Source organism: Anopheles arabiensis, chromosome 2 (genome assembly GCF_016920715.1).
Source record: "Anopheles arabiensis isolate DONGOLA chromosome 2, AaraD3, whole genome shotgun sequence".
In the NCBI taxonomy this organism is placed as follows: domain Eukaryota; kingdom Metazoa; phylum Arthropoda; class Insecta; order Diptera; family Culicidae; genus Anopheles; species Anopheles arabiensis.
In genome coordinates, this window is record NC_053517.1 from 13,368,740 (window position 1) to 13,392,770 (window position 24,031).

Genomic DNA, 24,031 nt, shown 5'->3' on the forward strand with positions numbered 1-24,031 from the left:
CCGTGGGCGAGTTTTTCTCCTGTACTGTCGTGGCCCGTGGGAAAAATGATTCTAGGACTTGTGCGCCATTCTTCATTTTACCCTAACGCCCCATTCACCCACCCTCTTGGCCAGCCAACCAATCGTTCTGAAACCTTCCCTTTTCACTGCCCCATTCCGTGGGGCACACAGCACAGTCCGCTTCGGCAAATTTGCACGGTCATGATTTAACCGCAATGAAACTTGTGTCAAAATAATGTTCCCTCCGTGTGGCAAACGGCACGCCAAACTCCCCCCATTCCCTTCCGTTTTTTTTTTGTTCGTGCGACTGACACTCAATTAGCGAAACGGGTGTAGCGTAGGAGTGGGCCAAAAAAAAGTCCATCATCGACTCGAGGTGCGTTACAGAGAGAAAGCAAAGGCGAAAAAAAGCACAAACCCCTTAACTTGCTTGCTTCTGTGTTTGTGTGAAGCTGGCACGCGCATCATCTCCCCCCCTGACCCTGTATATGGCATTGCAACTGCGTCCCTGTCGTGCTCCCGCTGGCAGGTCTAATGGTGATAATTGAAAAAGTTTCGACCATCTTTGTGTTGCCCTTTTTTGTTCCTCATCCGCTGTTTTCGGAACAGCCCTGCCCTGCCGGCCCAAGGGACATCTTGTTTCTGAATTGTTTGCTGTCAGTGGTTGTTGTTGTTGTTGTTTTACTCCTCCCCTGCGTTGGCGGGTTTGTTTGGCTTATTGAACGATACGGCAAGCTCATTTGACAGGCATGTCGCGCGCGCGTTACCAGCATGGGAAATTAATGAGCAAAACAGCATGTCCAATCCATTCGACGTTTTGTGCTTTGGCGTCGGGTCCGGCATTCGATTTGTGTCAGCGTGTGTGATTGACATCGAGAAGAAGTTTGTGCACAGTTAGGAGGAATGTTTGTTATGGGAGGGAAAATGCGTATGTGTGTGTGGGCTATTGTTGTTTGTGTTTGTGCATAACGTATGGAAACGGGGGAGCATTACTCGGGAAGAATTTTAAACGAATGGCATCCCAGTGATCAATAGTTTTAGTCCATCGAAAGTGATTGTAAAAGTTTAGACAACGTGTTGATTGTTTATTTTTTATTGGAAATAAAAGTGTTATGCTTAGCTCTGTCGTTCTCTGTGTTCCCCCATGAGAAAGGGCATGCTTTTACAAAGTACCAAGCGCCTCCATTTAAATTTATTTAGGAAACGAACATGGTTTAACCATTTTTTCAAGGTTTAAGCTCGAAAAAGGAAACGTAAAAAACTCCCACAACTCTACAAAATGTGCCGTACTTAAGCATGCCACAAACAACGGAACGCAAACAATCCGGCAGCCTGTAAACGGTCGAAACACTTCCCTGTGCAAACAGCAATCCATTGAACAAACAAGTAATGCCGAAACGGGGCCACAAATGCACTTCATCAATCCGTTCCTGCGACACGCCAGACAGCCAGTCTTTTTGATGGTTTGCATTTCGGGGAGAAAATATTTTCATGAAAAAGGTTCTGTTGTTTTCCTTGTTTTTCTGCGTGTTTTTTGTGTGTGTTGCAGCCAACCAGTTTCTGTTCGCTTCGAACCATTTTGCCGGAGTTTACAAAATGACACAGCCGGCAAAGTCAGCAATCCTTAATTGGCTTGCGGCAGTGGGTCCATTTTTTTTTGCAAAAGAGAAAGGCGTAACGAACACTGTAGCGATGGTGTGTTTGGTTTTTATTTTGTATATTGTGTTGTTTTATCGGTGGTAAAGTGGACAAAACAGGCACCATTTGGCACCAGATAAATCACTTCGCTGTAGGCTTCTTCATCAATTCCCACTGGAAACACGCACTCACACTTATACACATTAACACAAGCATATACATATTCATACACGCATACACTAAAAAAGCAACTCTCTCACAGCATCCTCACACATACCGAATGGGGATGGGAATGAAAGTTCGCCCGATTGTTGTGCCGTTTACCAGCGGGCGTGTAGCAAAACAAAACCCGACCCAAACAAACGAAAACAATTGCGATGTGTTGGTGGTTGGTTTTTTGACCTGTTTTGTGTGTGTGTGTTGGATTCGAGCTTTTTTATGGCTCTTCTTCGCATGGAAAGTTACAGTGACGAAGCTGTACCCATGTACCGCACGCATATCGGCATGATCAATGGGACCGTGCTGCTGTGGCTGCAGCACTGAACTCGATCGACCAGGCTTTTCCGGGGAACTGTCCGGGTGCCCTTGGTGGAAACTTTCACCCCCCTCCCCCTTGCTTATCTTTTACTGGTATGCAGTGCCCTTGGGTAGTGAGGTCCTCAGACTCCTGTGCCGTTTCCTGGGTGATTTATGGTTTTTTTTTTGCGTTGCGATGGGAGAGCACCAGAAGAAAGCAAAAGAAAAAACGCTGCCAAGAAAAAGGTTCCCTCTGGGACGATGGAAAAAGAGTTCCATCTACCGAGGGGTTTGGTGTGCTGTCTTGAACAAAAAAAAACACGAAAGAATACTTTACTCTTCTGAGTTTGAAGGGCAAACAAAAAAACGCAAAAATACACAAGACACACTATCTACGTTCTTGCGGCAGCGAGCGCTTTTTATGCATTGCACAAGCCCTGCGTCCTTCATATTTGCATATGCCAAGAACGTGCCACACGTCCAAGGCTGTAAGACACACGACAAGACACACCAGCGCCAGTGACGCACAGCATCCATTAGATTCATTTATCAATCAATTTGCTCCCTCTTGCAGGCGGCTTGCAGTACCATAGCTTTGCTTCTCGGTAGAAACCAACACGCACACACATACACATACACACAAGCGCCCATCGATATTGGTGCGGCTTGGCTTCAAAATTGTCACCCGGCGACGCCTCGCCTAGCCGACACATCATCGAGCACGAGCAAGAAGCGCTCCGGCTTTTTCTGCGATGCGTGAAAGAGCCAATTTAGAGTGCCATTATGCTGTCATTTCCATCCGAAGCCCGGCCCTTTTACGATACGAGTCCTTCTTGTTGGTGGCGGCGACGGCACCCGTCAGCTCTTAACGTCGCATTCGCAAGCCAAGGAAGCGGTACAGTGTGAGTCGAAGAATTCACTCCACCCCCGTGGGCCTGGTTGATGAAGTGTGCCAATCAAGTGAGTGTGAGTGTGTATGACCTGCTTTTTGCCGCCTGCTTCAGAACACACATCCGAACGAATCCCCGTCATCGGCCCAGGCGCTTTCATGTTTCTTTAACGGAGATAATTTGTGTAACATATTACACTGAATGCGTCAAATGCAAAATCAGCTCGCCCGTGAAGCCGCCGCTTGTCGCTGAGAGAGGGCGATGGGGGAATGTGACGAGAAAGCAAACAAAACAAATAAAACGAACAGTAAGCGCACGCCGTCGCACGCGTGTAGAAGGTGCATGTTTCTCACCACTTACCCGGTTGTAATTTGTCGTGCTCAGGCCGGATTCGGTTGAGTGATTAAGTAGTCCTTTGGCTCGTTTCCTGGAACGAAAAATGTTCTTCCGTCAGTTTAGCAGCTGGGATTTGCTTTGATTACATTGTCAGGTGGATTGGCTGTTGTTTGGAAAGTGTTGTGATGGTATTTTGTCACAAGAAAAATAGCACACACTTGAAAACGGTGCTAGTTTAGTATTTGCAGAGGACATTAATAGGCATTGTGCAATGCACTCGACGGTTCTACGAATGCTTGTTCAAAAGCTCACGCCTGAAGGTATGCAGCTGAATGTTTGCTTTTGCCTATTTTTAGGCGATTAGTGCTATTCCTCATGATAATTGTGGACAGCTTTAACTCACAGGTTTTCTTAATTCTTAATTTAATGCTTCAATGATGTGCAAATTACAGTTGTTGCGAGCATACGATTAAAAGTAAGAACTTTTTAACATTAAAGCAAAATTAAAGGAGCCATTCAAATGAACATCTGCATTTATTAATGTTTAGCATAACGAATATTTATCTCAGATTGCGTGCGAAAATGGTTAAGCTTTCCAATGAATTAAATCCGGATTTAATATTCAGCATCTTTCTTGAGGATATTCGCCAAGTCTATGCTCCATTCCCACCGTAGCCAAAGATCATTTGCTTGTGAACCGTTGGTAGATGTTCAACTGGCCACCCCGCCTCCCTCTAAGAAAATTAATTCCCCCTGATGGATTCCAACCAGCCGTTTACGCATAGCGCAGCGGGAGAGCTACAAATTGTGGCAAATGAAATCAATCTCGGGGTGAACGGTGCGCGGTACCGGTGCTGAGCGTATCGCCATTACCGTCCCATGTCACGCACGCTGGGCATAAGAATTTCATCGCCCTTCGCACACAAACGCAACTTACGGTATGCGTTCGTTTAGCCAGCCAGTTAGTGAGGTGCTTTGCCGTGTCCTTTTGCTTTTCGGTGTGCGGCGTGCGCAAGCCCGTGTGGGAAAGCCGATACCAGTCAACCACCTGTACCATGGCCCTGGGACCGAACCCAAACCGGCCGTTACGATGCCATTAAAGCACTTTTGTCCCTTAGCCTGTCGATTGGCCGGAACACGCGGAGGTTGGAGAGCCCCAACGGCCGATCCCGACGAATGACGAGAACGATGATGGGAAGCTGATGCTGATGACTATTGTTATGATTATGGATTTGGGTGTTCTTTTCTAGTGCCCGGTCGCAATCTCAGCCGCAAACGAAATTGGAAAAGCGAACCGCTCGCAATGGGCAGCAGGTGCGCCCAGCTTTGCACCGTCTGCGAGGTGGAAGTGTTTTTGGGCGTCTGCTCTGCTGGTCTGGTGGGAAAAGGGAATGGAAAATAAATGCGACGCAGAGCAAAAAGAAGACGAAAAAAAAACACTCGGATCAATCCGTTGATCCGCTGGTACTTTGGCGCCGGATTTGCTTGCCCATTCGGTTTGCTCATTGCAGAGATCAGCGATCGATTGTCATAAATGGAGAATAAATACATCACGCACAGATGGTAATGGCAGCAGCAGCAGCAGCAAGGGCAGCAATAGCCAGCTACGGGTGAGAGCCCTTCACGCTGCGGGGAACGGCAACGTCAGCACTCACCCCTCGGTCGGGGCACGGCGGGACGAGCGGATTTCGTGATTGCATTCCAAATGGAAGGATTTTCTTTTCCCCGAAACAAACCTAGCCGGGGACAGTGGCTCGATTTTCATCCTCACGCGTACTTGTAATCCCTTTCACAGCTGTGTGAGTGCACGCCATACAATACGGCACACAGTGTGTGTGTGAGAGAGTGTTGTTTTTTCTCGCCCGTGTCTGTGGGTAGGTAGATACCATTGCTCAACCCATTGGTTGTCACGGGACCTCGAGAGCCATTGCCATGGAAGTAGGCGTTTTATGAGCGGAACGTGGCCGTGCTACTATCGAAATCCTCTTTGCCCCAAAATCCCTACCTCAAAGGAGCTTGGGAGCGTTGAATGGGGGAGTGAACATGGTGGAAGAAAAGTCGACCGAATCACGGCCTTACGGCCGGGCAGAAATAGTCATACAATTCCACCGAAAAGCCACGCACTAACACCCTTTATGTTGAGGTTGGCCAAGGCTTTACAGTGCCAGCTCGTCGGTTTCGCACTCATTCGGCCCCCTTTGAAATCGGAGTTTCCAACTAGGCCGGAGTGTGTTCTTTTTTTGGTGTTGTTGATTAATTTTACTTTTGAGTTGCGTTTTCTCGTACCGATCGATCCGACCTGCAGCAGCAGCACCGCAACAATTTTCCCCCGTGCTGTTGTGTGTCCTGTGAAAACGGGATGGCTCCGGTCCTGGCTGGTGCCCTATAACGTTGCAGCGCAGTAGACACATCCACGAGAGCACGAGAGAAAGGCCGACTGACAGCGGGAACGGTTTGGCAATGGTTGAGTCAAATTCCAGCCCCAAAACATTCCTGCCGACCTGGGCAAAGGCTTTTGGGCCGCCCGGCCCTCCGCCGTTCCCTTCCCTGCGTAGGCTCTGGCAGCGCACACACACAACGCTCCGGTCGAGGTGAATGTGTGAGAAAAGTGCTTTTTCCGAGAAATAATGGCCTCGTTACGGAGCGTTCGTTCGAACGACACTTGATCCGAGAGTTCGTCTTTTTCGTGGGCCGGGAGTTGAGGGACTGGAAAAGCAGCACCATCGTACAAAATATTGTTGCAGAAGGCGTCCGTTCGTCTTCCTTGGCTCGTACGCGGTTCGCATTTGGCACTTCCCCTAGCGCACTCCCACCCCCACCGTGCCGCGCAAAAGCACACGCGATATGACACGCAAGTGTAACGGATAAGCTAATGTATGCCATAAATTATTCAAATTTTTCGCACACTGATTCAAATAATGCTGTTATGCATTAGATGTCAAAGCTAGACGCAGTTATTCATTGTTCGCAAAGAGTGCTGCCTATTCGGACGCTGCTGGAGGCAGCGCTCGTGGCAGCTTTCTTGGCAGCGCATTCGCTCGCGGTGCCGGTTGCGGCTGAGGGTTGAGGGTTATGCGTTTTTTTTTTTTGCTTCTTATTCACCGACAATCGGCCAGGATCGATTTTCGATTGTTGAGGTGCCAGGCTAGGGGAGGATGGCGGGACCCGGGCACGCCATAATGGCTCGTAATGGATGGTATTCAAGCAAATTCGGGGGAATCGTGTGAGCGCGCCAGCCCCTTGGTGGGGAAGAAACGAAGCAGAATACCGCAGGATGTGCAGCACTGTGCCGAATTGGCATCGATCCATTCCATTCCTGGAGCAACCGTGTGGGATGGAAACGAGAAAGAGGGGGACGTGAATTAAAATATAGCTTCCATAATGGTTGATAAAGGATTATCCGCTTTCAATACAGCCTGGGAGGGGGACGCATTATGGATTATGTTTAAATGCATCCAAGAAAACTTATGACGTGATTTTCATGCTGTGCATGTGGTACTTCTTGTGAACGGGAAATGGCAGTCAAATTTTTGTGGAGTTCAAGGTATTTTGCAGAAAATCGGATGAGAAACCTTTTTTTAAGCGGATTTGATTTGCCATTTGATTGTTTGAATAAACTTTAGCAAAAAACGCCTGAAAGTATGCATTATTATAGCACGGCATAAAACGGGATGATTTGATCTCCTATACGTATGCAATCAGCTAAACAAAAAATACCTATTTCAGTCGTTGCAGCTACATTTTGGCCATAACTCTCCTCTTGTTGTCTCTAAGACACACATTTTTGACAGCGTGTCACAATTTTGGCATCCAATGGATCAATTGTTTACAGTGCTCATCAATTCTTATCTGAAAGACATAAACATTCGAATTTAGGCGAATTGTTTTGTTTGCAAAATTCAACCTTATTTCTGAAACTGTGTCTAAACATTATTCAATTTAATTTAAATAATTTATTGTTCAATTGATCAATTTTACAATACAAAAATTGCTTTGTCTATGTTGGAGGTTTTAATAGAGCGTAAAAAAAGTTGGCATGTATTTTCAGGTGTACTTAATGCCTTGATAATTGATTAATTATCAGTATTTTTTCACAAAGAGCTATCAAATTATTCAAATTGTAAGTGTTTGTGTAAAATTTTATCTTGATTTTAACAAGGTTCAAATTTTGTTTTTACTTACAGTCCAAACAAAACACTGGTGCGCATCCTCAAAAATGGATGCCTCAGAACTAAAGTTTGGCGGCAAAGACTGTAATATTCGAATGAAGAACTCAGCTGTTTTCTTTATATTCATATTTGGCACTATGGAAAAAGTGATACGCAGCAAATGGCGAGTAAAGAATACATCTGCAAATGTTTGCCCAAAGGTGCAAAAAAGTCGGTAAGTGTAACTGTACAAAACATTGCATCCTCTGACATAGCTTCTACCAGCCAAGGGTTGAACCCACATTAATGTTGATATGTCCTTATTTCGCATCTGAACATATCCCATATGGGTGTGGTAAAGAACACAAGTCCGGCCACATCACAGGGCAGAAGCTACAGGAAAGAAACGGCAATCGCAAGCCTCGCAACCCACCAACCTTGCCTTCCTAGTTTTCTTAGGGCTGTGTATACATGTGCACGGGAGAAAATCAACATCGAAACCGAACCAATTCAACACCCGGGGAGCCGAAACCTCAATGTCCGCCGGTACCGGGCCCGGGATTCAATCGTTCAAACAAAACCCCAATCTTGAGCGTTCGGGTCTGCCGTTGGCCTTTGACTGTTTGACCGGAACACATTTCCCTTGCCCTTTTATCGGACAGTGCGGTTGGGCGAAGGGTTGGGCTGGCCAAAGAAGGTAAGAGCACGGATGAGTAAATTCATTCCCTTGCGTCCCTCCGTGCACCGTTGACCTTCTCCGGGCGGGGAAAGCCTCCAGCTGAAATGGTTCGTTTCATTTCGTCACCAATGAATTTGCCGCCCATTGGAAACCCAAGTCAAGGGGTTGTTTCTTTTCCTTTCCCGGTAGCAGTTGCTTTGGTTGCGGGTGGTCTCACTGCTGGATTAATCCATCTCACCCCTGGGGTTGCGCTAAACGGTGTGAGGGGATAGCTTTCCTATTTTCCCATCCCGCACCCAAAGGGCCCCTCCCCCTTGCGGTAAGCATACGGATCATGTTTTTCTTACGGATTGGAGATTCTGTTTGGACAGCGTTGTGAGTCCGGGTGATACTTTGCGCACACAAAACGGTCGAGGTAACGATTAGTTTTCGGGTTTTGCCAGGAAACCCTGGGTTTGTCACAGGGCTGGGACAGGTGGGAAAGGGGAGACACAAAAATAACCAAACATTGTCAAACAGTGGATATGTTTGGATTCCTTTCGCATTGCTTTTTAAATAAACGATTGTTGGGCAGATTTGACCGATGCTTTGAGGTGCCGATGAAAACGATAGCTTCGGAAATGGACCAAGAGCAGTTAGGCCTGGGACCGATGGGAACAGATGATGGAATGAGATGAATGTACTTAATACACTAAAAAGCATTAGAATGTGAACGATGCTTCTGATGAGTATGATGATCATTCATTTAGTGTCCTTTTTAATCTCACATACTTATGTATGTTTCAAATCATAAACTACACCATCATCATCATGTTGAACGTAAACGCTTCAATGGCAAAATCCACATCGAGGAAAGCTAGTTACCATATTGAGGTCGATTTAATGTTTAAAGCATTTAATGCTCATGATTTCCCTGTCTGTTCATAATGGCCTACAGTCGACTGACTTTGCGCGCACATATAAAATAAACCCTCCGGCAAACATTCATCATGCGAGCAAATAATAAATAGCGAAACGAAAAGCAAACCACTTTCACCCACACACTGCCAAACGTTGAAATTATCCACAGTGGCATGAAAAATGTGAATGAAATCGAATAAAAATGCTCCAAATGGAAGGAAAGGCCCGGGCCGCAGCAAACTGCACTCTGCATTACGAACTATAATTCAATTTCGGGCCATCGGCCGTTCATTCCTGACGCCGAATTCTTCTGGGTGGATTTTTTTCTTCCCTTTTTTGTGAGTGAGTATCTGCTTCCAATCCCCGGCTTGCAATCCCTATCCCAGTGACGGTTGATGCTGATGAAAATTGCAGCGACAATCATTTCAATCATCATACAATTTATTGAATCATTTTTCGGAAAGAAGGAATCCTTCCAATTATCCGTTCGCAAGCGGCTCGAACGGTTCGAGCAATGCGGCCAATCGGTTTGCTGGCTGGCTGGATGGGAAGCGCAGATGAGCCCCGTAAAAAGGGGTAATACACAATACAGAATGGATAAAAAATATTGTGCCTTTCTGTGGATGTCTGTGTATGTGTGTGTGAGAGAGAGAAAGAGAAACTAGCATGGGGTGAAAGAAAGAGAAGCTTGTAGAACGGCACGGTATCAACGTTCAAGAGCCATCGTCAGTGGGAAATGGCATAAACGCGTCCGATGTATTGTTGATTGCGGGCTACGAACTCGGCATAGAAGATGGAAGACTGTGTGTGTGTGTGTCTGCGCGCGTGTGAAACGTTGTGGTGTGAAAAGATGAGGAGGTGTGAGGAAATCAATCAATGCCATCGAACACACACACTCACACGTTGGGTGCTGACGATGCTGAAGATGTTCCAAATTGCAATTCCGGGCTTCGTCTTGCCAAGAGACGCCAGCAGCAGCACCAACTGCTCGATTCTGCTGCTGTGGGCTGTTCGGACAAGTTTCTATTTTAAAATCGATTAACCCATAAAACACTTAATCCAATTGATTCCGGTTGTTTGCGCGGGACCTCTTCGCACGCCCTGGTGGATGGTGATGGCGTGCTGGCAAGGCGGTCCTACCAGTGGACTACCAGAATGGGGGAGCCGCTGGGAACGATCTCTGGTGTTTTTCGAGCGCAGATAGCAAGGCTAAGGCAGTGCTCTGTGTGATGCATTTGTGACCAGTTGGCAAAGTGACGGGCTTCTGCATATCATACATGGAAAAATAGACTAGTCGCTTTGAAAAGTGTGTTTAGCGCCTAAAGGTATACAATGTGATGCTTTACTCTGCTTTAAAAGGTTGAATACATTTAATTTGCTCAAAATTACATACATTTAGGCGCAATTCAAGTATTTATCCACAAATACAAGACGTCAAACTGGTGCTTGTATAGAGCGGATAATTAAATGGTACAGTTTCACTCCATCAACATGCTTCGTCCAAGTGTACAGTTATACCAGACCACCATCTAACAGAAACCATCATCCACCCGACTGTAAGTGTGACCGGAGGCGATGAACCATGACCAGATGATGATTGCGTGTAGAAGAAGAAGAAGAAGAAGAAGAATAAAAAAATCATTCCCACAGTTAAGGCACCATTTCGTAGCGCACAAGAATGTCCGCCCGAGGTTACAATTTTCACATCACATCGAAACGGAGCGATTCGTTTTATTTTCTGCGTTTTTTGCACTTTTTCACCTCCTCTTGCCCATCAGAAAAGCGCACCTAAGCCGTGTTCACGGAGGGTGGGCAGCAGCCACCAGCTTCCTTGTGCGTGCCTGTATCTTAAATAAGAAATAGAAGCTTTACCACAAAATCCAAAAAACACATTATCGCATTTGATCCATTTAGGTGTTGATTTTGTTTCCATCCGTCTTCTTTCCCACTTCTCACCTTCAGGGTACTATTATTATCCCGATGTGTGAGTCTGTTTGTGTGTGCGTGTATGTGTGTTTCCAGTGCCGAGCACAGCAAAGTGACAGCGTGACGGCAAGAAAGTTCATCCACCTTCCTGCCTGAGCTTTGCCACTTGGCCTGTGTTCTTTAAAATGTGGTCAAAATGTCAAACAAAATGGTCCTTTTCCCGTTCCCCTGCCGGCAAAACACGACACGGTGCTGGGAATTGAAAAATGTGTCCCATGACGATCATTGACAGTATGTGTGTGTGTGGGTGTGTGAAGGCGTACTAGGAAGCAGCACCCCGTGGAGGTCAGGTTTTGCTGCTAAAAGTCCCGAGCCGGGGCGCGTAGCGGATGCGAAATGTTTGACAATAAATCGATTAATTTTGCGAAGCGTAACGCCCGCGGCGGGATGCCAAGGCGCCCATTCGGGATTGTCAGTTTGTCGGACGTGGGAAAAATAGAAAGCGTTTTTCACACCCTGCCGCACACCGATCCGCTTAGCAGTGGGGAAGCACAAACGGTGATGGCTTTAGCAGCGCACGATCCGCCGATTAAAGCGACTATGGTAGGGGAATGATGGGTTTAACTTTTTTTTTTTTTACAAGAAATAATTCCTTGTTTTAGTAGCGCAAGATAACGGAAACACAATTGAGGGCGAAGAAAAACAAAATGTAGGTCACCGCCAGGATGTTCGTGATCCCATGATAAGCTCCCGGGGAGGGAGAAAAAATGTCTCAACATGCTCGAGTTGCAAAATAAAACCGCTTCCGTGCACTGGGCGCACGCCTCGACACCCGGTACATATCACTTTTCAATAGCAATCTACTTAACAGCACGCTCCCCGACTGCACCGATGCACTCAGTGCGCCATAGCGCGGGGCGGGTTCGAGGTAGGGTTTTTGGGGGTGCTTAAGTGGGCGACACTTGCTCGACAAACGACGCATGGATTTCGCAATATCGCACCATTGCGGATCAGCTTCCCGGGGCCAGCGCTTTCACCGTTACCGATCGTCACTGTGCGCCTGTTGCCCGCCGCTCTATTGCCTTCCCCGTGCTCGACTGCTGCATGCATTCAGCAGTAGCAACAACAACAACAACAGCAACAACAAAAAGTGGCTGAATGCAATCATCAATGATTCTTCGGAGCAGTGTGTGTGTGTGTGTGTGTGTGTGTGTGAAAACGAGCGTATCGTGAGGCCGTGAGGCGCTAGAACGATGGCTACGGGTCGTGACGAGCGTGTTGGTTGCCCTTTTCTCTTCTTTTTTCTCTTGCTCCCCCCATTTTATTGCATCGTACCAGAATGGTCCTTACCAGGATGCACCAATTCGAATGCGTGCCAAGCGTGAGTAAATAATGAAGCAATAGACTATTTCTCGGCTGACTCCTGCCTTCTTCCGTCGCTCCGGGCGGGATTGACGATTGCAACCGTAACCCGGGGAGACGAAATTTGGGGACCCTAATGGGACACTGGCCTTTCGGTGTCTCTCTCTCGCTCGCACTTATGTCCCCTGGTAGAGAACGGGTAACGAACACACACACACACACACACGCGCGGTCGGTGCATTCGATACACGTTCTTTTCCCTTTGCAAAGGGAACGACGAAACCATGGCGCAACATAACAAATGGAAAGCTAACGGTTCTGGCATGTATGCAAATGCTTTCCACTCGTTGGAGGAATCTTCGCCCGGGGACTGGAGGACTGGGTGGGAAGCTGTGGGGTAGGGCCGGTAGACATTAATTGAGGAGACTTTTGTACGAACCGAGCGTGCTGGTACGGTATGGCCCCAAACCAGATGGTGTGTAATCGGGTCACTGATGTATGTGTGTGTGAATTGAAGAACCGAAGCACTGGTAAAAGGATACCCCATGCTCGGGGGACCCATTAGGCGAGCGTGTAGCCCGTGCCTGCGTGTTTGTGCTGCACTGGATCGTTTGCGGAATGCAAATGCCATCGTACATTGCAGCAACATTCGCAACACACTTCACAGTCCGTATGGTCTGAGAGAGAGAGAGAGGGAGGAGAAAGTTGTAGAAAAAGTGTGTGGGGGTCGAGAAAATGGAGATGGAAGGGAGAGTAGCGGAAAAAGTAGGACGCAATGCTCACTTACAGAGTGATGAGCTGGGCGTTACGAGAAACAGGATATCAAAGAAGTGCAAGACATAGCCGCCCGACCGACTGTGACTCCGAGGTCCGGCCAATGCGTCCTTAGTGCGGATGGAGGGTAACGAGTGTCACACTGACACACACACACACGGTGGACGGCTTCTTGTGGGTGCATCAAAAACTGTCACCACCGGAACCAGAAGATATCACATCACAAACGAACGTTTGTATAGGAGTTAGGGGAGATTTTTCCAAGGGTAGCCCTTGTAGTGCTGATACGGTTGTAGAACATTTGGAAAGCGGGCTTTCCCGAAGCTTGGATTGAAATGTTGGCTTATTTTGACAGCATCAGGTAGAGTGAATCATGTGAGCCCACGAGGAGGAGCGGCCCGTGTAAGCAGAGAGTGCCAACATCGTCTGGGGGACATCGTTAGTAACGCCGGTATCGTTTATCTTTCCGCCGGCTGCTACGCATACCCTGAAGTTTGATCTATTTCCTAGGAATCATGTATCGCAGAACCCATCGTTTGTCTTTGGCGAGCGGGTGGTTTCATTTGGCATCGGTTCCGCTTTGATTCATACACATTTCGTTGAATAAAGTTTGTATGAGCTATTCTCACAAAAAGGAACATTTAGCAACGGTAGCCTCAAATTTCGAAGTCGTTATTAGCTTTGAAAATATCCAAAAAACCTATGTACTCCGCTGAACGTTGTAATGCGAATTGCATACTTTAGAGTAACGTTGCTTAAGCCGCTAGTTATGCAATACCTTTCTCAATTACGCCTAAATATATATAATTTGAATACCAAAGCGATTTTCAATGAAGGTGGAATAGAGAGGAGGTGTCTATTTAGCATCTGGTTCGTTGTCATGTAGAGCATCAGTTTGACAACAGCTGTTAATGTGTGTCTACAGGCAGCAACCGCAATGTAAAGAGGAAAATGCCGATTTATAAAGTGTAGTTGCAAAATACATGTTTTAGTACTAAAATAATCTTCATCAAGTGTAAACAATTTTTTTATCATACTCATGTTCCAGCAACAGACTTAGCATTTGACAACTGCTGTCGATCCTTTTGATTATTTCTTAAGAATTGAAGGCTATATGTCTTACACGACAACCCTCTATACTTGTATTGTTCTTAGTTTCCTTTTTTTATAAATTTCTAAATACAACTTTTTACACACTTACGAAGCTGATAATAATCCATTATGCTTCTTTTAGTCAATCCGCAAACATTCGAACACCGCACCACACTGAAATCTGCGCCTTGATTTACAACCACCTAATCAAGACACGTGGCCGGGTTGTTTGTATGGGTTCTATGGGTTGCATGTGTGTGTGTTTCTGTGTGGGTCTGTCTTCTAAGCTGAGCTTGCTGGCGTGCTGTTAAGTAATTACACAATATGCCCGCTTCCTTCCGACTTACGAACGCTCAAGATTTGGGTAAAGGTACACATATAATGTTACCAAAAAGGGGAATAGCATCGTTCTCTCTTTCACTAGCTGTAACGCTACTGCTGTTGTAACAGATCCATCTCCGGTTTGTGCTTGTGTGAGCTGCACGAAACACGAGCACTCCTCGTTTAAGACAAGCAAACATGCGCTCCATCTGCCCGTTCCTTTCTCTACACACTGCAAACCCAAACCCAAAAACCATCACCCCTCCCACCCCCCTCCCCCGACAACCCTCCACTCCATCAACCTAAACACTGACACAAATTCCTTGCCCAAACAAGACCCTTCAGAAGGATATTTTCTTAGGCAAAGGATAAAACGTTGTCACACAGCGCTAATGTTTCACACATTCAACGCCCCATAGTCCCCTTCCCTTGATATCCCTTTGCCCCGACCACGTGGCTTCCCCGAACGTCACCAGACGCCCCCCCGCCAGCCCTTCGGAGAGTAAGTGCAGGCAGACACAAACACACACATATACAAACACAGCAGTTTATAAATCATCTTAGCCCGCGTGACGGAAAATTGCTTTGCCGCAACCGAATTCGGGTCTCGCGGCGTGCTGGTGTGTTCACGCTCCCTTCGCCTCAGCAGCGAGCCGGCCAAGGCAGGACCCGTGGGATTGTGTGGGAATGTTTGCGGGTTTCTGGCAAACATATTTCAATTTCATCATCCACATAATACGATTTCCACATCACCGAATACACACACACACACACAGCGAAAACACAACCATCGTCACCGCCGTCCGGGTTGGGAGGTGAACTTGATTCTGCGTTTCGTGCATACCCGAAAGCAAAATCGAATCGGTGGTACGCGTTCGAAGTAGCAAGCTGGAGTAGGCAGGCGCTGTTGCTTTACTTCCTCTGCTATTGCTGCTTTGTTTAATGTTTTCCCTTTCCCAAGGACGACATCTCAACCTCGGCGAACTGTGAGCCTACAAATAAGCAGTGAGCAAAAAACAAAACAAAAAAACCAAAGAGAAAAACAAACCACATTAGGATTGTCCTTCGGGTGAGGGAATGCTGTACACTGAAACGGCATGGTGATACAATGGAAATGGAAGCATTTTCGTGGAAAAACGCCACAGGAACACACAAATTATCAGCTTCCGTGTGCGACCAAACGTAGCCGCCCCACTCGGCAGGGGGCGGGGATGGACAGCAAATAGCCCCGCACCGATGGTTGGATGGCAGAAGGACGACCCGCCCGCGACTGCTCTCGGGCTGATTTCGGGCCTCCGCCCGGCGTGCTCCGCGTGTAAATAAACAGCGCTAGAAACGCGCGCGCACAATCCGGAGTTTTCGGTGGAAAACGCTTCGAAGCGACACGAGAGGTTGGAATATTTCGATCGCTAAGCGAAAACGTCGCAGCGACGAAACAGTGCGGCCTCGCTGCCTGTCACCGTAAGCACGGGAGGGAAAAGGTACCGGTAAACGCCTGGCCTAGTATGCAAACCGCACACGGCAAAGGGCGACAGAAACTCGACGAGGCGCGTACACCGTACATACGCAAAAGCACCGCTAGCGATCGAGCAATCGAAGCAAAATCAACATCCAGAAACCATCTCGAGCTTGAGGAGACAGTATTTTGTAGTTTTTTTTTTACTTTTTATTATTTCGCCTCCATTTTCCCAGCAACCCAGATTCGTTGGTGCGCAAGAGCTTTGCCATGCGTAAGAAAATACAACCGCTTCTCGGGCAACTGGTGGTCGTGCTGATGGAGCCCGACGGATTGAAGCACCAATTTGGTTGCAATTCGCAAAGATAAACAACGGCCAGGTTTCGGGTCCATTTGTAGGTGGAGAGTGCTTTCATGACAGTAACAGCAGGCTGCATTCGATTGTTTACGACGGGGTAGCACCGTTGCCCGTTAGCCCTGTAGCCCTTGGTTCCGTTCGCTCGGAAGTGCTGGGATCGATGCAATGGTTGATATATTTGCCTTACCTTTCACAGTGCGCACAGTGCAAAGTGCGGAAATTGACGTTCAGGGGGCAGGACGGTAAGTAGGTCAACGGAAGTTCATAAACCGCTACGCTGCACGCGGGATCAAGCACGGTGCTGTGAGTCTGTAACTGCATCGCACCGGATGGTGGTGACAGTTCACTTGAAATTGCTCATGAACTATTTTCTATTTAAATAAATATCTGTTGCTTTGGTTTGAGTTTCTTTCAACTTTAACATTACTGCTTTAACTAAAACGAAGATATTGTAATGCAGAATGCATTGCTTGAGGAGTTTATCTGTAATATTGCATACATTTAGGCGCTTTTTTTTGCAACCAATTCATTTACACAATACGATGTAGAATTTGCAGCGAGAGCACAAATTGAATGATAGCTTATGCATCGCTATACTAAGCCGCACCTCGCCTGGATAATCCTAATGGTTTCGTAGTGGTGAGTCATAATTTGATATAAAATTAATGCTCAATTGTCGATCTCCTCCAGGGCCTAGCGGATACTCCTCGAGTCTATCCGGTCGAGTGCTTCACTCCATTTGCCAGCTCGCTTCAGATCGCTTCAATCTCTTCCTGCACAGCTCGTTAAGATGCTGCAAACAAAAACCACTCCGCACAATGGACAGAAAGGTCAGCCGGTTGCCGTCCACCCTGCCGCCAACCACACTGCTGCGAGTGAGAAACCGCGAAACGGGGCGTGTGACTGGCAGAGCAAAACCAGCCATGAGCCCGGCTGGTGTGTGCCTGTGTGTCCCGGATTGGAGCGCAGCATCGAGCGTGTCATAACGCAATAAACGTTGGCGCTAACGACATTATGTAACGAACGATTATGCTCGTCCCCAGGCCCCCCGCGCCATGGGAAGCAATGTTAATGTGTGACGCTTAGCCGAGAGGAGGAAACTCTCCTTGGTAATTTACATTTCTGCACTCGCGTATAGGCTTCGGCCGTTTTTCACTGCTCCCACCCTACCCAACACTCACACATACGGTGCACACAGACGGCGGGTACGATATGCTTTGTTTGGGGTGGTTTTAATGTCATAATTTGAATAATAAAATTCACCAACAATAACAATGCCAGCCTCTTTAACGAATGGCTTTCCGCTGCTGTTGTGTGGGTGTGTGTGTGTGTGTACAGCTTTTCAGCAATGCTTTCACCAAGCACCCAACATTCTCTTCCTTGTTATGTATGTGTGTGTGTGTTTGTGTGTGTGTTTGCCTATTTTAAAGGCAGATCTTCGCCGTTAAAGAGCTTCCGAGCGGCAGCTTTTGAAACTAGAACTTTTCGTCGAAGGCGCTGCTGTGGTGGCAACCGAAACTTGAGCATGTTGTTAACGACGACCCGCAGCCTTCACAGGAGGTTAGGTTGCAGCCACCGGCGATACACGAGGTTTGACACTTTTGCTCGCGCTCGCTCACACACACACACACCTCGACGACAACGACCAGGGCGCTCCCACGCGTAAATGAACCGGTTCGGATCGGCTCTGGGCCGAGTGGAAAGCTGTGAAGCCGTGGCACCCGTAACACAAAAGCCTACCGTGCACCGGTGGGGTCGGGGCTTAAGAATGTTAGACAGTCGCGCGATTCGGCGTCTCAAGCGAAAGCACCCCTTTCCCCACCCCCTGGGCGGTTGCGTAACCAGGGCTTGCTGTTGGTTTGCTGTGCGGAACGAATTTTCGCCGGGGCACCGGCATCAAAACTTTGCGCCCTGGTGTCTGCAGCTGCTGTCGTTTCGAGACAAATTAAGATATTTGCAATGTTTTGCGGCCTTCACCGAGTGGCGAGCGTCTTGCAAAGCGAATGGGTTGGAGCCGTGCCAACCGGTGACGGGCGAGATGGTGCAGCGGCGCGGGGTCGCCAAATTACTTAGTTCATTTAACGGGGCTGCTGCTGCTGCCGTTTGCTGCAGGTCGCGTACGGCAAGTGTAAAGAAGTGGAAAAGAATAGTTTCAACAACATTTAACAAAATGCTGATAAATTGAAGAGCCGGAAGAGCACATTGTCTGGGCAGGGCCGGCTGTACTGGGGTACTTGGGGAGGTGGTTGGGTTTTTGTGTGAAAAGTACGCCGCATTGCTGCTACAAATTAGCTTCATTTTCGCCCAGCCAACGGGGAGGGCGTTTGACAAAGGGGGAAAGTGTTTCGCGATGGTAAAAAGTTGCTCTCGCCCCACCCCTTTCCTGCTGACTTTCGCGGGAATGAGTGAGAAAGCTGGGCTGTGTGCTCTGCTCATATGTTGTATGTTTTGCACATGCGTTATGCTTTTCATATGCGTCAAAGACTCGCTCCGTCCGGGTAATTGGTTTCACGTGTTTTGCTTCGAGGGCCTGGAAAAAGTCAACTTGAAGAATGCTTCAACACTTTGGGATCACTGATGAGAGCTGCTGAATAAAGCTGCTGTTTGTACTATAAGAAAAAAGCCGGTTTAAGGTTGATAGTGTTGATGACATGTTAAAAATTTGTCTAAAAGTTGTCCTTCGAGAATAGTTGAACTTCATTCAAGTTCCGCATGTATGGGTTTTGATTAAAATCATTTTCTCTACACCTGAGTACGTGCGAATCATGTCTGGCAAAGCTCAAGAAAAAATAAACAAAAATCATGTATCACCCCCACCCAACTTTAGGCTGTAAAATATACTAGTTGTCCTACTTGATGTTTTGCTGGCAATCGTCATGGAAGCGCTACTTTAATCCAATCCGATTATATGCATACACGTCGTCTCGTAGAGGCAAAAAATAGTTCGCAACTTTTAACAAATTACTAGCATTGTTCCAGGAACATTTATTCATTACAATCCATTAGTTTGAATGCAGCATGCATGCCGATTAGATCGGTGGTAGCGGAATATAATATGTTTATCCCCGAATGAGTAACAAGAAGCATTAGCATTCCATGTAATTCATTAAAAGTAGCAAAACTGTTTCATGTTTTAATGATGCCAGGATTCCGAGTGAAACCGTACACATCATTTTTGATGTATTAAAACCAGTGACAATGTTCATATGGATGAATGTAGTAGTGTTGGTTTGTTGGAATTGCATTTTTTTTATTCTTTTTATGTCGATGAATTGTATACTAATGTGTATCTCATTTGCTTACTGTGAAAATATAGCCACGAATTGAACTGTGATATTGTTCTGTCAGTTGATTAATGTTTACATTATCAATACCCAATTAAAAAGCAGTTGAGCTGTTTTTTTTTCTTCTAAATTTATATTCTGCTGGACAACGATTTCACACGTAAGTGCCACACATTCCCAAACTCTTGGTAAATTAGCCGCAAATCAGTGAAATATCATACCAGCGCTAAGCTCGGTAAACAAAGCAACCCTAAAAACCGATTCAAACCACACGAAATGGGCCCCACCCAGAGCTATTCACTTAATGCAGTCTATTTATCAGCCTGCCTGTTAGGGATTGAAAATCCTACCACATCCTGCCCCGTTAAAAAGTGCGCTAAACAAACTGGCACACAACGGCGTCTGTGTATGGGCTGCATGCATTAGCATGATAATTAAGTTTCATTTCCGGTCACCTATTTTCCGCGCCCCGCCCCAACCGGTGGGAGTGTTTGTAAAATAGATGATTGCCAAATTAAATAACTGCTCCGTCCACCGATGCCTGACTGTGGCCCAGTGCGCTTTCGGCACAGCCCTAAGCTTGCAAACCCATTTTCCACCATTTTTGATCGATGCGTTCCAACCACATGCAGGCACATGGTGGCACTGGGGGATGCACCACCGATCGGTGGCTTTTTTAATGTGTGACCAGGGTTGCATTTGCCGGTGGTTAAAATTAGTGCACCAACTGCCATTAGGGGGCGAGTGCGATAAATTTGCGGTTTGTTCACGCCGTGGTTTCCAAAAGCGCCCCACAGTGGGGTGAAGAAACCTGGGGAAAAAAGGGTACGACACCAAAGCGCACAGACCACAGGCAAAGTAGGGAATCATTTGTCATGGCCCGGTTACACCGCTAACGATGGCGATGGCCCCAACCCGGTCCGCCCGTCTCCGAGGCGGGACATGGAATTTGGCAAAATTTGAGGCAAAAGTTAATGAAATATGATTACACACCGTGCGCGGTGCCGGTGTGCGAGATTAATTTCGCCCAGAAAACATGACCCCAGAAGAAAGCAGAAGGTCGAACCTCGGCTCGGCGGTCCCTTTTTCCTGCAGCTCGTGTTCAATGCGTCCCCATTTTGGGGCTAAAGAGTACGAATTTTCGATAGAGAAAGAGAGAGAGAGAGAGAGAGAGATAGATAGAGAAAGAGAGAGAGAGAGAGAGGATCGAATGAGATGATCCTTTTTCCGAATATGCTCGCAACGTCCCAAAATAATACGACCCTCCGCGAAGCCACTGCGCGCCGATAGGAAAACAGATTTTACTACAAAGCCAAAGTGGTTTCTCGCAAGCACCAAAAAAAAGGTAACCCGACAAAAACCAACAAAAAAAGGAATAAAATTAGCTATCCCTCCAAGCCATAGCGAGCTACCCATTTTTTTTGCTTCTCTCATTCGCTCACCGTTGCCTTATCACCTTCCGAGCTGCGTCATCATAAATCGAACGGTGGAAAGTGTGAAAAGGTATTAATTTTCGCTCACCGTAAGATGAAAGGGCACACCCTATTCCGGTGCGTCCCTTCCGGTGGTGGATTTTGTTGCTCAGGTCGGGAAAAGTCAGCTGCTGCGCTTTCCCTTTGCTGCAGACTGTGCAAGAAAAAGATAATGGATCACGCGATCTGCCGGTGTGTGTGTGACCGAGGGGGGATCGAAAGTAAGGAAGGATACTATATTTGTTTGCTTTCTTTAACCTTACTGCAATCTTGTACACGTTGAAGTGAGTGCCACAGAGTTAGAGAGAGAGAGAGAGAGAGATAGCAAAGCAAGTTGATTTTTTTGTTGCAAAAAGTCGCATCCCCAAACGAGCTGATCGCCTAGAGTTGCACCGTACACTGAAAACCACGCACGAAGCACGTGAACGCTTCGTCGGGGCAAGTCGACATTGGCCTGTCCGCGTTTATCGGTCGGTGTTTGGTTGGCCAAGCGGTGAAAGGTTGAGATTTATGATGTTCAATTTATTATCGCTTCCGTGTTCGATACATTAAATCGTTCATTAATTATTCACGGATGGCCGTCCAAGGCAGGGAGGGGGGCATGGGCGGAAGCGAAGGGGAAGGAACGTGGGATGCATTATGAACAGCAGCACGGTTCGCCCGTGGAATGTTAAAAGCTGGCCGGCGATCTGTTGCCGGTTTGCGGGGTTTGCGGCACCGTACAGGTAGCACACCCGTACTCAGTGCAACCTGTGTAGTGAGCCTTCTGGGAAGGTTAGCCAGTGAGAAAAATGATTACTTGTGCAGTGTGGGGGGAAACCAGCCAAACAGTATTTATATATACACACATAAAAGGGGAAAAGATGAACAATGTTTAAATTTGTTTAATGATGTTGAATGTTTTACACGCAAAACCCTGCAGGGTTTTGGACCTTGCTCCACTCCTCCTGTAAAATCCCATCTCATAAAGTTGCACTCAGTAAATAGATGACTTGGTGAAGGTAAAGGTAAACTCATAAATCATGTTTGAGCTTCCAAATTGAAATCCGAACCTAGAAGCGTTATATATTGCATAGCTTTAGGCGTAAAAAAACGTCGTAGTAACCTTAACACGAAATTTAACCCCAATTGCATACTTTTCGGCGCTTTCAGGACATAGCGGTGCGAGAAGTGCTTTAAAAAGATCGACGCACCAACGGCAAGTTAGCGTGTACCCAGGTGTACATTAAATCTTTACTGCAGCCAATAAACCACCAATACAGCCACCAAAGTTGTTTGTTTTCAATTTCATCGCTCCCATCATAATAATTATTATGCAGCCTCACCGAGCTCGAAAATGAACTGCCGCTAAAGTGCTGCCCGGTTTAGCGCCGAACCAAAAACCCACCGTTCCATCCCCCACACGCGCGAGTTCCGCCCGCCAGTAACGACGTGTTAAAGTTAAAGTATTAAAATATAAATATTCCCGACAGCACGACACGACCCCGGCCCGGGTGGCACTTTACTTAAATCGAAAAACAACATCGACCGCTTTACTATAATCGGCTGCAGGGGGGTCTCGGCCTGGAAGTTCGAGAGGAATCTCAACCGCACGAACGCACACTGAGACGCACACGCCGACACAGACACAAAATGGACACAAAACAAACGGTAGCCCCTTCGGTCGGTTCATCCGGTCGCTGTAAAGCGCTAAAGCCGGCAGAAAACGGGAGGCAAAGCGCCACGAAAAGTGCCATACGCCAAGGACGATCATAATTTTCTATTTCTACGACCAGCGTTAGGACGACCCGGGCGCTCTCTCTCTCTCGCTCCGTTGCGACGGTTTCACCACCCCATACCGACCGAGCTTCTGCGCGAGCTTCCGGGCGGGATGAAGAGTAACAACAGGGAACAGGGATCCCCATGGCTTAAGAGCTATCCTGGGCAAACAGGGGCAGCAAAAAGGAGGGAGGGGCCACCCCGCCGCCCAGGTTTGTCCGAAAACGCGCACGGGTAGTAATTTGATTTTTATTTCAGGCCCCATCAGCGTAAAGAGCCGGAAAGTGTCGTCCGGTTAACGTCGTTCGCCCGATCCGGGAGGGGGGGGGCGAGTTTTGCAGGCTGACATAAAAAAGTTTAATGGGAGAAAAACCCCTTTTTTGTCCTTCGCCCGCTCCCCGTCCCTTCGGCCAACAAACAACAACAAACTCGGCTGCTGTGGCTTGGCGCTGTTGTTATACAAAAACCAACCGCTCCGGATTAAATCTATCCAGCGGGGGAAGTGGAACGGGTCGAAGGGGCGGAAGGCTTAAGCCGGGAAGGACCCGGTCGGAGAAAGGCGATTAAGGGGACCTTTTTGCACTTGTGCCCCGAGATGCTTGCGGTGAATGTAAAAAAAAGGGACCGAAACGACCACGACGCTGCTTGGTGTCTCGTCTGCATCGAAGGACATCCTTTTCCGCTTTCGGGCTTGATTGCCGTTCTCGTGCGCAGCCCCGCTGAAACGGTCTCATCTTATCTGCCTCCCTGGCACTAGGGGCGGGATGAATGGATCACAAAAACATGGTTTGCAAAAATTTGCTCCATCACCTGACCCGGGCGACAAATAAATCACAAAATCATAAGCCATCGTAAGGGCCGTCCAGTCGTCCGGTGGAATCTTTAAACCATCTTCCCGCAAACGAATCGCTTTGCTCGCACCGTCGATAATCGGTGGTCAGCATGGAGGGGGGGGGGGGGGCGTAAGGGGACTATCGTTTTCGTGTCCTTGATTTGATGCCGTTTGTCATCATCGTTCGGAAGTGTGCCAGAGGTTTTTTGCTTCATTTCGGCTTCCGTTGCGCTGAGATTCGCTCATAATCAGTGTGGCAGAGGGGGGAAAAACAGTCAAGAGCAGGCCA

General features: G+C 47.4%; 1 protein-coding gene across 1 annotated transcript in view; it reads right to left on the minus strand.

Annotated features, from left to right (window-relative positions):
* The window catches only part of LOC120894722 (connectin-like), an 80,128-nt gene that overhangs the window by 51,532 nt on the left and 4,565 nt on the right, over window positions 1-24,031 (minus strand). Inside the window, exon 2 of the mRNA XM_040297484.1 lies at window positions 3,405-3,471. The gene's annotated coding sequence lies outside the window, so the exon portion shown is untranslated. The remainder of the gene's footprint in view (window positions 1-3,404; window positions 3,472-24,031) is intronic.